Source organism: Passer montanus, unplaced genomic scaffold, assembly GCF_014805655.1.
Source record: "Passer montanus isolate IOZ18808 unplaced genomic scaffold, ASM1480565v1 scaffold90, whole genome shotgun sequence".
In the NCBI taxonomy this organism is placed as follows: domain Eukaryota; kingdom Metazoa; phylum Chordata; class Aves; order Passeriformes; family Passeridae; genus Passer; species Passer montanus.
In genome coordinates this window covers 1,371,548-1,381,856 of record NW_024374368.1, presented here as the reverse complement: position 1 = coordinate 1,381,856, position 10,309 = coordinate 1,371,548, and positions in this window count along the sequence as shown.

Below are 10,309 nucleotides of genomic sequence, written 5' to 3'. Positions count from 1 at the left end.
TAACCCCTTCACTATCCCTTTAGAAAAGTTAGCCTCAGGTAAGGTTTGATAAGTCACTAAACTTACCAAAACCAATCAACCAAAGTTGGAATTTTGCAAGAGGGTCTGCATAAAGATTGAAACAAATATAAGAGTACCTTCTATACACAACATTCCTGAGATAGTAATTTATGATGCTTGTGAAAGGTTTTAACAGTATCTCCTTGTGTATTTCTGACATTTTTTCCCTTACTCTTTACAAAGTAAGGAGAGTTTTGAAGAACTTGGATTCAGACCAGATCTCTATAAAACAGACTCCAGAATATACTGTGATTATCCTCAGATTTGAATAGATCTTCTCTGGCATGCTTGAACAATGTACATTTGATAAGCATGGATTTTCAGATAGGCTATTACAATGTCTAGGTTTTAATAGACTAGAATCTATCCAGTGGCTGGAATTGTATCTTACCTCTTCACGAATTGTTTCTCTGTTGTGGCTGCACAAACAGAAGTGACAGTGATCTCTGCTAGCCTTTTATTGGAAAGTCTGAGTGACAGTAGTTTTGCTTAATTTATACTTCTGGAGAACTCTTGTAGACCTCACTAGGCAGTAAACCAGTACAATTGCAAATTAATGGTTTTCGCAGCTCATGAAATTACTGTACAATACCATCTATTTGCATTTCTGTTTGTCTTTGATTTCTCTAACATTTTACAAAAGCTTTGTGTTAAACTAAAATCCCTGAATGTTGCAGAATAGTTTAAAAACTTCTGTAGAAAAGTGTAAGCGAAGTGTAATGATCTAACTTCCTTTACAGAAATGCAGTAGTAAAACGTGATGCTGAAACCAAATCTTTCTGCCATTAATAGACTCCAATTAAAGCTGGTTTTACCTGAGTAAAGGCACACAAAACTAGTCAGTGTGGTTTCTGTTTGAAATGGAGCAAAGTTTTATAATACAAGTCTTTAATGCAAATGGTTATGTTGATTGCTTATTCAGCCGTAATTTCCTAATGGGGGCGGGGGGCTGGGGGAGAGGGGGGAATGTATCTAATGAGAGTAGAGAGACAATTTCCTTGGTAATTGTTGGTTGGTTTTTTGTTTCTGTTTTTGTTGGGTTTTTTTACATGGAGATTTATTTTTACAAAACTCATGCAGAGTAAGAAAAATTTTGGACAAGTTTCTTTGGACCAGATTCAGAAAAGCATTTAAGCACCTGAATTGTGGTTTAGATAAAACATAAATTTTACCTCCAAGAGCACAAGCCACAAAACCCTGTAGATGTAGTCACCCAAGTCTGCCAGGGGATGTACTCTGTGTTCGTAGGCATTGGCAACAGGCACCTGATGCCTTCATTGCAGTAGAAAAAAATACTACTTGGCTTACACCTAATTTGTTTGGGCTCCAGGTAGTGGGTAATATGTCACCTAAGATCCCTGGAAGGGTGAATCAGGGAAGTGTGGTTAAAGGTGTATCCAGTACAGAAAGAATCTGAAATTAATAGAGTACAGAAGATACAGTGAGGACAGAAGCAGGGAGAAACATGGTAGCAGTGATCACCTGACATTAGAGTATCATGGTTGGAGAACTCAGAACCTAAAACAATGTTTCTATGCCCTCCTAAAGTCAAACCAATCTCTATTTTCAAGTCAGGCTGTGACCAATTAGTGCTGTCTCATTTGGGACCAGGATTATCTTTCCTGTGCCAGCTTTATGGATCTTTGCAGAGGCACATTGAAGTAATGCTGCAGAGTAATGCCGGACAACTCAGCAGCTAGGGAACATGAGCTAGAGCAGCTGGGAAGTTTTAGTTTCTGGTCCTGCTTCCCAACAGTGTTCAGACATTTTAATCAATGGTTTTTCAATGCACAATATTGGCTCCTGTTCCAGGACAATAAACACTCCCTGTAACAACTGAATGTCTGCACTTTTGGCATTTGATCAGTCTTCTCATATTGCTCTCCCAGATTCCATGGTTGTTATGTTCTGGAAGCAGAATGAGTATAGTTATGTGTATCTTTGACTTATACACATGCTTGTGTCTGTAATATTATACCTTAAACATATATGGTCCTTAAAAATATCTTATTTATATGGTAAGTAAGGGATAAGGGTTTGTTCCTCTGTTGTTATGTGGTTTTTTTGATGTTGCACTTAGAGTACAATCCTCCTTTAGTCACTTTTTACTGTATATAATTAAAAGTCTCCAGTTTCACAGTGGTTAAGGAACTTAGTTGCTGCACCATCCAATTATTTAGTCCTATTTATTTATTTCCTTCCATCTGTCAGAGGTATAGATATGTTGCTTCTCATTTAAGGTGTGAGATGTGGATTCTACTTTATGTGTGCAATATTTGGCACAATCATGTTCGAGTTTGTAATATAAGGGTTTTGTATATGTAGTAGTGTAAATAACACATAACAGTAATCACCTTGGGTACACTTCATTTAACTTGATTCCTCACAACAATTTGGTGTCTGATTGCATTAAAATGAGTAGGTCTATAAAGCAGTATTGTGGAGGAATTTAAATGAAAAATTGCAAAGACTTGACTCCAGTTAGTATGAATCAATAAAATTGCTTGCCTCTGGATTTAGACAATATTAGTTTCTTTGTCTACAAATTTGGAATTACAAGGAGATTTTTCTCCCTACACCTTTTTCCAAGACCAAAAATTGTTAAATCAAAAGTTTTTAATTTTTAAGTAATAAATTAATTATTGAGGGGTTAAAATTCATTGATTTTCATCTGCAGTTCCAAAAAATGGGGGTTTTTGTGTACAAATGTCTTCCAAAATGTATTGATGAATACAGTTATTTCAGCACCTTGATACTGTCAGATCTGTAAATCATCGAGACGTCAGTGAATCAGCAATCAATTTATTGCTTTTTTCTTGTAAGTCTAGAGGTTTATGTGCCAAATCCTTTAAAACTATGAAAACAACTTGTCAAAGGGTTGTTGTTTCTGTGCTATCTCTTAGCAGCACAGAGTGTTAGATTTATTTTTGGGGAGTGAGGGGGAAATTTACAAACCAATACCTCTCATTTTATATTCTAATGAGATTGTGTTGTAATTTCCTTTAAGTCTGGTGCTGCACTGTCTTCTCTAAAATCTGAAACGTTAGATTTTATGTCAACATATTGTAATGTATTTGAAAGACAGCTAAAATATAATTATCTTTTAATCAAGTACTGTTTTCCCACTGACAATAGCATGAAATGTATTATGTAAATTCACTTCTGCCTTGACATTTTAGCAGATAAATGTTGAGCCACTGTTGGAAGTTTATTGTTGTACACTGGGTTATTTTTTTGAAGTAAGCCTGCCCTCCTGGCTTGGAAGTGGGGCTGAGGTTGAGCACAAATATTGAGTAAGCTGAATGCAGCTTAGGTGCCTAAGATGAGTACAGAGACAGGTAATGGAGAATAAGGGACTCCCATCCCTGTGAAAGTGGTGAGTTACAGAAGAGTTTGGGAGCACAGCAGCTCACCTTGAGGTGGAGAATGGAAGAGAATATGGTTGTTTAGAAGGCATGAGTTATGGGGAGGGCATTTAAATAAGGGAAGGCAAATAGTTTGGTTTATTCTGTTCATATTCCAGTGGCAGTATTTTGTGGTTTTTTCTCACCAATAAATTTTCAATGAGTTTTGGAAAAAATAAAATCAGAGTATGGCAAGTTATTTTATCCTCAGTTCCCATGGAATTTGTTTACCAAGTCTGGGCAATTACCCTTAAATCTCCATAATAACTTTTTTGAGTTCAGAGGCCAACTTTAAACGTATCTAGTAAATCTGATAAATTATTTTTCCTTGAGAAAAGAGATGGGAGAGTATTGTAGAAAGCTTCTGTAAATGTTCCCTGGAAGGCCTGCAGACAAAGGAAAAGCTACATCATTAAATTGCACACTATTAACCACTGGAGAATGGGGAGTAGGGAGAGAGTAAACAATAAACCAGCCAGCTCTTATAAATGCCTACCATAAGAGAAGGCTTCAGTTGGAGTTTGCATTCTTAGGCACCAAAGTCAATCAACCATGAAAAACAAATCTTTAAGAGACCAAGCTTCATTAGTTCCAGTGCTCACTGGGTGATGTGATTTAATTGCAGCACTACCTAAAGCAATGCTATGCAGCCCATAGTCTGCGGATAATTGATGGTCAATAAAAATCAAAAGAGAGCTCAAAAAGCAAGTCAAAATGAGACATTCCTGCACAGCCATATTCTCTCATATATATAAGCAGAAGGGAAGAAGAGAATGAAAATTAGGTTAATTTTTTAACCTTTATTATTATTTGTCTCTGAAAGAAGGCCATTGTGAATACTTTGGCACAGTAAGCACAGGATGGCTTCTGAATTTGTTTTGCTTCCAGAGGTTAAGTGCTGCTTCAGTTGAAAATGTTGAGAAATGTAGTGGTCTAGAGATCACAGTCAGAGAATCAAGGTTTTGGTTGTTGTAAGAAACCCTATGTCCTTTTTCCTTTATTGCCCTATTTGGATTGCATAACTGAAAATGATCAAGGAATGTAATTTGTGTTTGTCCTTTGTCAGAGCATGGCCTAAGTAAACCAGTCATCCATCAGTTTGAGTTGCAAATTGTTTTTGTCTTTTGTTGAACTTTCTCTGGGAATTAATCAGAAAAACTAAGAAATCTTCAAATTTGTGTTTTCTGAGACTTAGCCATATATTCTTTCTTTTAACATTACAATGGTTTGTAGAGTGTTAATGCTTAAGAGCTGAGAGGTCTCTCTTCCTTCAATATAGACTATGTGCTTATTGAACTTCCGTGCAGAATTCTTGCCATGACTTTCTTTTATTCTAAGGGAAAAAAGAGATCTTGAACCTCAGCTTTCTCCTGACCTGCCTTTCTGATCTTCCTTGAATTCCTACCTGCAGGCTTTTTTTGTTTCTCAAGCCCTAGAACTCTTTTTGTCCCTGAAAATCCCCTCTTCTTTTGCTCAGCTGGACATAAGAATTAGAGCACAGTATTGTATGTATACTAGTAATAAAATAGATTTATAAATTCATGCATGAGTTTTAACAGCTTGAACGCATTTTTTTGCCAGGTATTTACAGTGCAGTACTGTTTGTTTTTTTATGAGTAATCCCAGTGTTTAATGCAGTTAAATGCATTTCAGTTTTAGGACAATGCACCTCCTTGGTAGAACATGACAAACTTGGTAAACCATTCCTTCCATGACTGTTTAAACTGATAATGGGAATAAACTAGGAAATGTTTAACTTTGCCACTTTTGATTTCCTTATTATTCTCTTTTATGCCTCTGGGACAAATTGTCCTCAGATCGCTCTTAAAATTTCACTTGCAATTTGTGCATGTTTTATGTTTTAAAATGAGATATAGAATTTATACTTATGTAAATGTAATCTGCTATTTAAAATCTTTTAGGCATAGATAGGAGTCATAATATTTTTAAATTGTTTTTAAAACTTCATTTTTCTTATGACATACAGGAGAGTTTTAACCAATTAAATATTAATACAGAACATTTCAATGTTTACTGTAGAAATCAGTGTACTGCTGCTCTTTAAAAGCCTTTAAAAATGCATTGCTTTTTTCTTCTACATACTGCACATTCAGCCTAACACATAAAATTTTTAGCACAAATCTGATGGAGTGACAAAAGACATGTTTGAAGTAGAGCTGCTTTTGTGCTCTTTTATGTCTTCTGCCTTCAGTTAGATGATATCTGTTGCTTTGGTGGGCCAGTTTGTCACATGGTCACTAAAATATTGGCAAAATCACATGTAATGAAACTATGTCGAGGTCTGTATTTCCTGTTCAGCTCTTTGAGGTATTGCAGAGGGAAATGAGCTTCTGTCATGAGTAAAAGCCCACGAATTTTAGTTTAGAAAACACAGGGTTTTCCATAGTTATTTCTCTGTCTGATGTAAGACCTTGAAGAAGTGACTTAGTTCTGAATTTCTACATATACAGAAATTCCTACAAAGTTGAAGATATATGTGGGTATGTGGAAGATATATGTGGGAGATATGCTCAGATAGATCAGTTGTGTTTTTAAAGGGTGAGTCCTATCTTGCACATCTCTGTGTGTGAATTGTAGGACTCTCCTTTGGCTTTCTACCAAGTACTGAGTGAATTACAGAACTGACTGTGCACAAAACATCTCCTTTATGAATATGGCCTCTGGGATGGTTCCTATTTCCATAAAATAGTACTATGTATCAGTTTTCTTACTTTCAGTGGATAGTGGGTGAGAGAAGAATGAAAACACGGTTGAAAGGGGAAAAGTGATTAACGATGGATTTTTTTGAATTACAGAATCAGAATATTAGCTTATTAACTTATTATTAATTTCCAGTGAAGTTTCTGGATACATACTTTAGGTAAAATAACAGTTTATTTGAAAGTGGTACAACATTTTAACTTGTTCTGAATATTTATAATAATATAAAAATGTGAGTTGGCATGTTCCTTAATGACAAAAATTTTATGATGTATAAAAATTAGATTTAGGAGGAGACAGTTAACTTGCCTTTCTCAAATATAAGTATTTATTTTCTCTCCTCTTCCCAAGATGTAGCACACTAACTTTGTTAAGGAGCATACTAGTCTTGCCATACTGAGGAAAGTCAAAGACCAATTTTGTTGATTTTTCTTAGTATACTAGTTTATTTTCTTATTTATTTTATGAAAGAAAATGCAAAGAAAATTAGTCAACAAAAGCTAACAAAAGTGGAACTCAATGAAATGGGAGGGATAGAATATTAATGGAGTAACAATGTGAGAACTGAAATGATTTTGGATATGTAATTTTTTTAATAGTAAGTCACCTTGAATCCGAATCATTTTATACACTCCTGAAGGTTTAAGACCAGACACTATTTGAAAAAGAAATGGTAAAAATAGCTGAAGAAAGTGTGTATATTTCTGCAAAATAATATCCCTTGTGAGGCAGAGATAATTCAGAAATTATTCTGAAATAGTTCACTTATACCAAACAATGGTTTGGGCTTTCTGCAAAGATATGGAAATCTGTCCTTGTACCATTACATTATCCTCTAGGCAGGAACAGAATTGGATTTTTTTCCTAAGATGTTATGCATAAGAGTGATCCACATACTTAGCCTTTGCTGTTTCCAAGGTATTGCTTTTATTTTTCAGCAGCTGCGCCTGCTGCATGGACAGTGGCCAAACAGCAAACACAAGACTTGGACAACAGCTAAGAACTTGTAATTGCATTTTCAGTCAATCTGAATTACATTCTAATGGGAATGAGAAAGCATTTTCTTTCAAAAAGCAAAGCTTGAACATAGAGTTCTAGCATAAATTTTATATATATGTAGATGTATATGGATTTTAAAGTTTCACTGTCATTTTTAATATACTGAAATACCTGCACACAAAAAATTGGTAACAAAACTGAGTTGCAGCCAATGTGATTTTTTTCTTGTTGCTGTTGTTGTTGTTTTTGTTGTTTTTCTCTCATAATTAAAAGCAAAAGAGAGCAAAACAAAACAAACCACCAACTTCTGAAAATCACTGTTAGGAGATTGCAGTACAAATGTAAAGTGGATCAGGCAAAGTCAGTGTGTAGGGAGTTTTTCCACTGAGTTCAGTCCTTCACATATTGAGAAAAAGAACTGACTGAAACCTGGCCAGTAAACTAACTGGTTGCAGTTTCTCTGACGTATGTAATACACTTGATGGCATAAAATGTTGACAACTTTATGAAGACTGCTATAAGTAAATACTAAGATGTGAAGCGATGGTGTCTTGGGTTGTTTTTTACTCTTTTAAAACAAAATTTGTTTATTCCTTTTTTTTCTTTCTTTGCATTTGCCAGAGTGCTTTTTCTTACTAATGTGGTTCTCTATAACAAGGTAGTATAATTTCTGAGCATTTAGCTTTCAAAAGCCAACAAGGCTTTCAAAGCCAGAAAGATTAATTAAGTTGAAATACATCGAGTATTATATATTCCATGAGTTGCATACATTTCTGAGTTTGCTTTTACCCAGTGCTCTCTTTGAGACAAAAAGGGCCCAAATTAGGATAAATTTAATTTTCCATTGTTTCCACCTACAGCTTGGAAACAGATTGTTAATTAACTTCATGTGGCTTTCAGCCTGAAAGAAAGGGGGAACACATTATTGTATTACTGTGGCAAGCAACAAGCCCAAATGTATTTGTTCTTATTGATAATGATAACTCATGTCTTTGTGTAGGCCATGGATATCTGAATATCCTTTGTAGGGAGGAGGTAAACAGTCTTTGCTATGGCTTTAGGAAGACAAAGTGTTTCTGCTTTTGCTTCACAAGTTTCATCTTGAGAGAAAATTGTATTTGCCACAGAACAAGGTATTTTCCAGCTTAGCAATAACTTTATTGATGTCTTGCCTTGTTCTGAGATACGATTTCTTCACTGTTGAGGGGTTTTTTTAATCTTAAGAACAGAAGAACATGCCTGACTGTGACAGGCAAGAGTGTAATTGTATCCTGCACCATGAACGTAAATATGTATACATGACCATTTCAAACTCTCAAAACTTGTATTAAGTTGGTGGATCCTATTAACAGGGAACTGATAAATTATTTTTCCTAAACTTTGGTATTAGTTCAGTTAGGATTCCTAAACTACTGTGTTAGAGATAGTCATTGGTCTGAGTGTGAGCATAATTTTTCTTAGCCAAGGATAAACTGCACCCAAACACATTTGGACAAATGTCTCGGTCTGCACTACTCCTTATCTTGTAAAAATCATTTGCAGCTATCATTACCCTTGTATACAGTAGCAAATTCCTTCTGAAAAACAGCTTCTTTTTTATTCAAAGTCAGACACTTTACTTGAGACAAGTACAGTATTGTCTACAGGCAATACTACTATAAAGTTAGACACTTTTGAACTGGTGCCACAATACCATTAGATTAGGTAATTTAATTTTTCAGGTTTATGACAGGTTTGGGATCAGTCTATATATTTCTGAATTTCTAATTCTGTAGAGACAGACTGTCTAACTGTTTTTCTTTCAGTGGAATTAGATCGTTGTCCCCATTCTGGTTGCTGTGGGACTTTGCCAAAATATGTCAGTTATTTGTTCTTTCTGTAACTTCAAATACTGTCTGAGTAATGATCTGACCTTGTTTACCAGCATCCTTGAGTAGGTGACAGAACTCTTTAGGGAGAATTAAAGTTCCAAAAGGTTTTATTTATTTTTCCTTCTGCTTATTTGTGTACATTCTAAATGCACAAACTGAAATGTTTTGAGAGAGTTTTTAATAATCATCATTCTCATTAATGTTCCTGGTGCTGTGCCCAAAACTAATCTTAATTGGTGCACTTCAGAAGATGTGTACTAATTGGAAAGAGTCCAGAGCAAACAGATTTTATCAGACATCTAGAAAATGTGATCTACAAGGAGGGGCTCAGCTTGTTTAGGTATTTGAGCACAACAAAAGGAAAAATAGAGTCTGTTCAGGGTAGTTATCTTTGATGATAATTTGACCTGCCCTCAGTGGGGGGGTTGGACTATGCATTATTGGTAAGGCTTGTTGGGAAATAAGTATTTTGAAAAGAACCTCATGATAGAAATGCTGAGCTAAGACTTGAGAAATGTGCACTCAGTTCTTGTCTCTTCCCAAAGTGGCCTTGGGAAATCTCTCTGTTCTTTGATCCACCAGCACTAATGTGTTAATATTTTTCCACTCTGTTTTGTTTATAGGTCTTAAACCAATTAGGACTTTGGCACTGAAAACATAACTCTGTCACGCTTGCAGCGCGTGAATCTAAAAGTGCTCCAAACAAGCCTTGTTCTGCCTCTGACTCTTCAAAATATCCAAACTCACCTGTCATTTCACTTTAAAATTTTCCAATTGGCTTGCAGGATTTCTGACTTTGCCTAGTATTGTCTCAGTCTGAACAAATGAGTAAATAAGTTGCTTAAAGTCACTTAAAAGCAGGAGCTGGTGCAACTTCAAGTTGTCTCCTGTTATGCAGAGTCACTGTGTACATTTGCAAAAGTTCTAGAGACCTAAACTGCATTGGTTTCAGAGCTGACTTTCATCTGGTTTCCAATGTCTCAGGCTTGCAAGTTCATGCCTCTGAGTCATGCTGGTTAGGACATCTCATTGAGCTTGGGTTGTTCATCAGACAGCCAAAACTATTTCAGCTTGTTTGCTGTTGGCTATAGATAAAGTGGCTCTGGCAGCATAGACCAGTCCCAAGATCTCCCTGCTGAGGGCTTTAATTGATAAGTTAATGTAGTTGTTGGCATTTACACCTAGGAGCAGCCTTCTGTTCCAGAACTGGATAGCCTGCTTATGCTCCTGAGAAGTATAGTGGCTGTGCTCTGA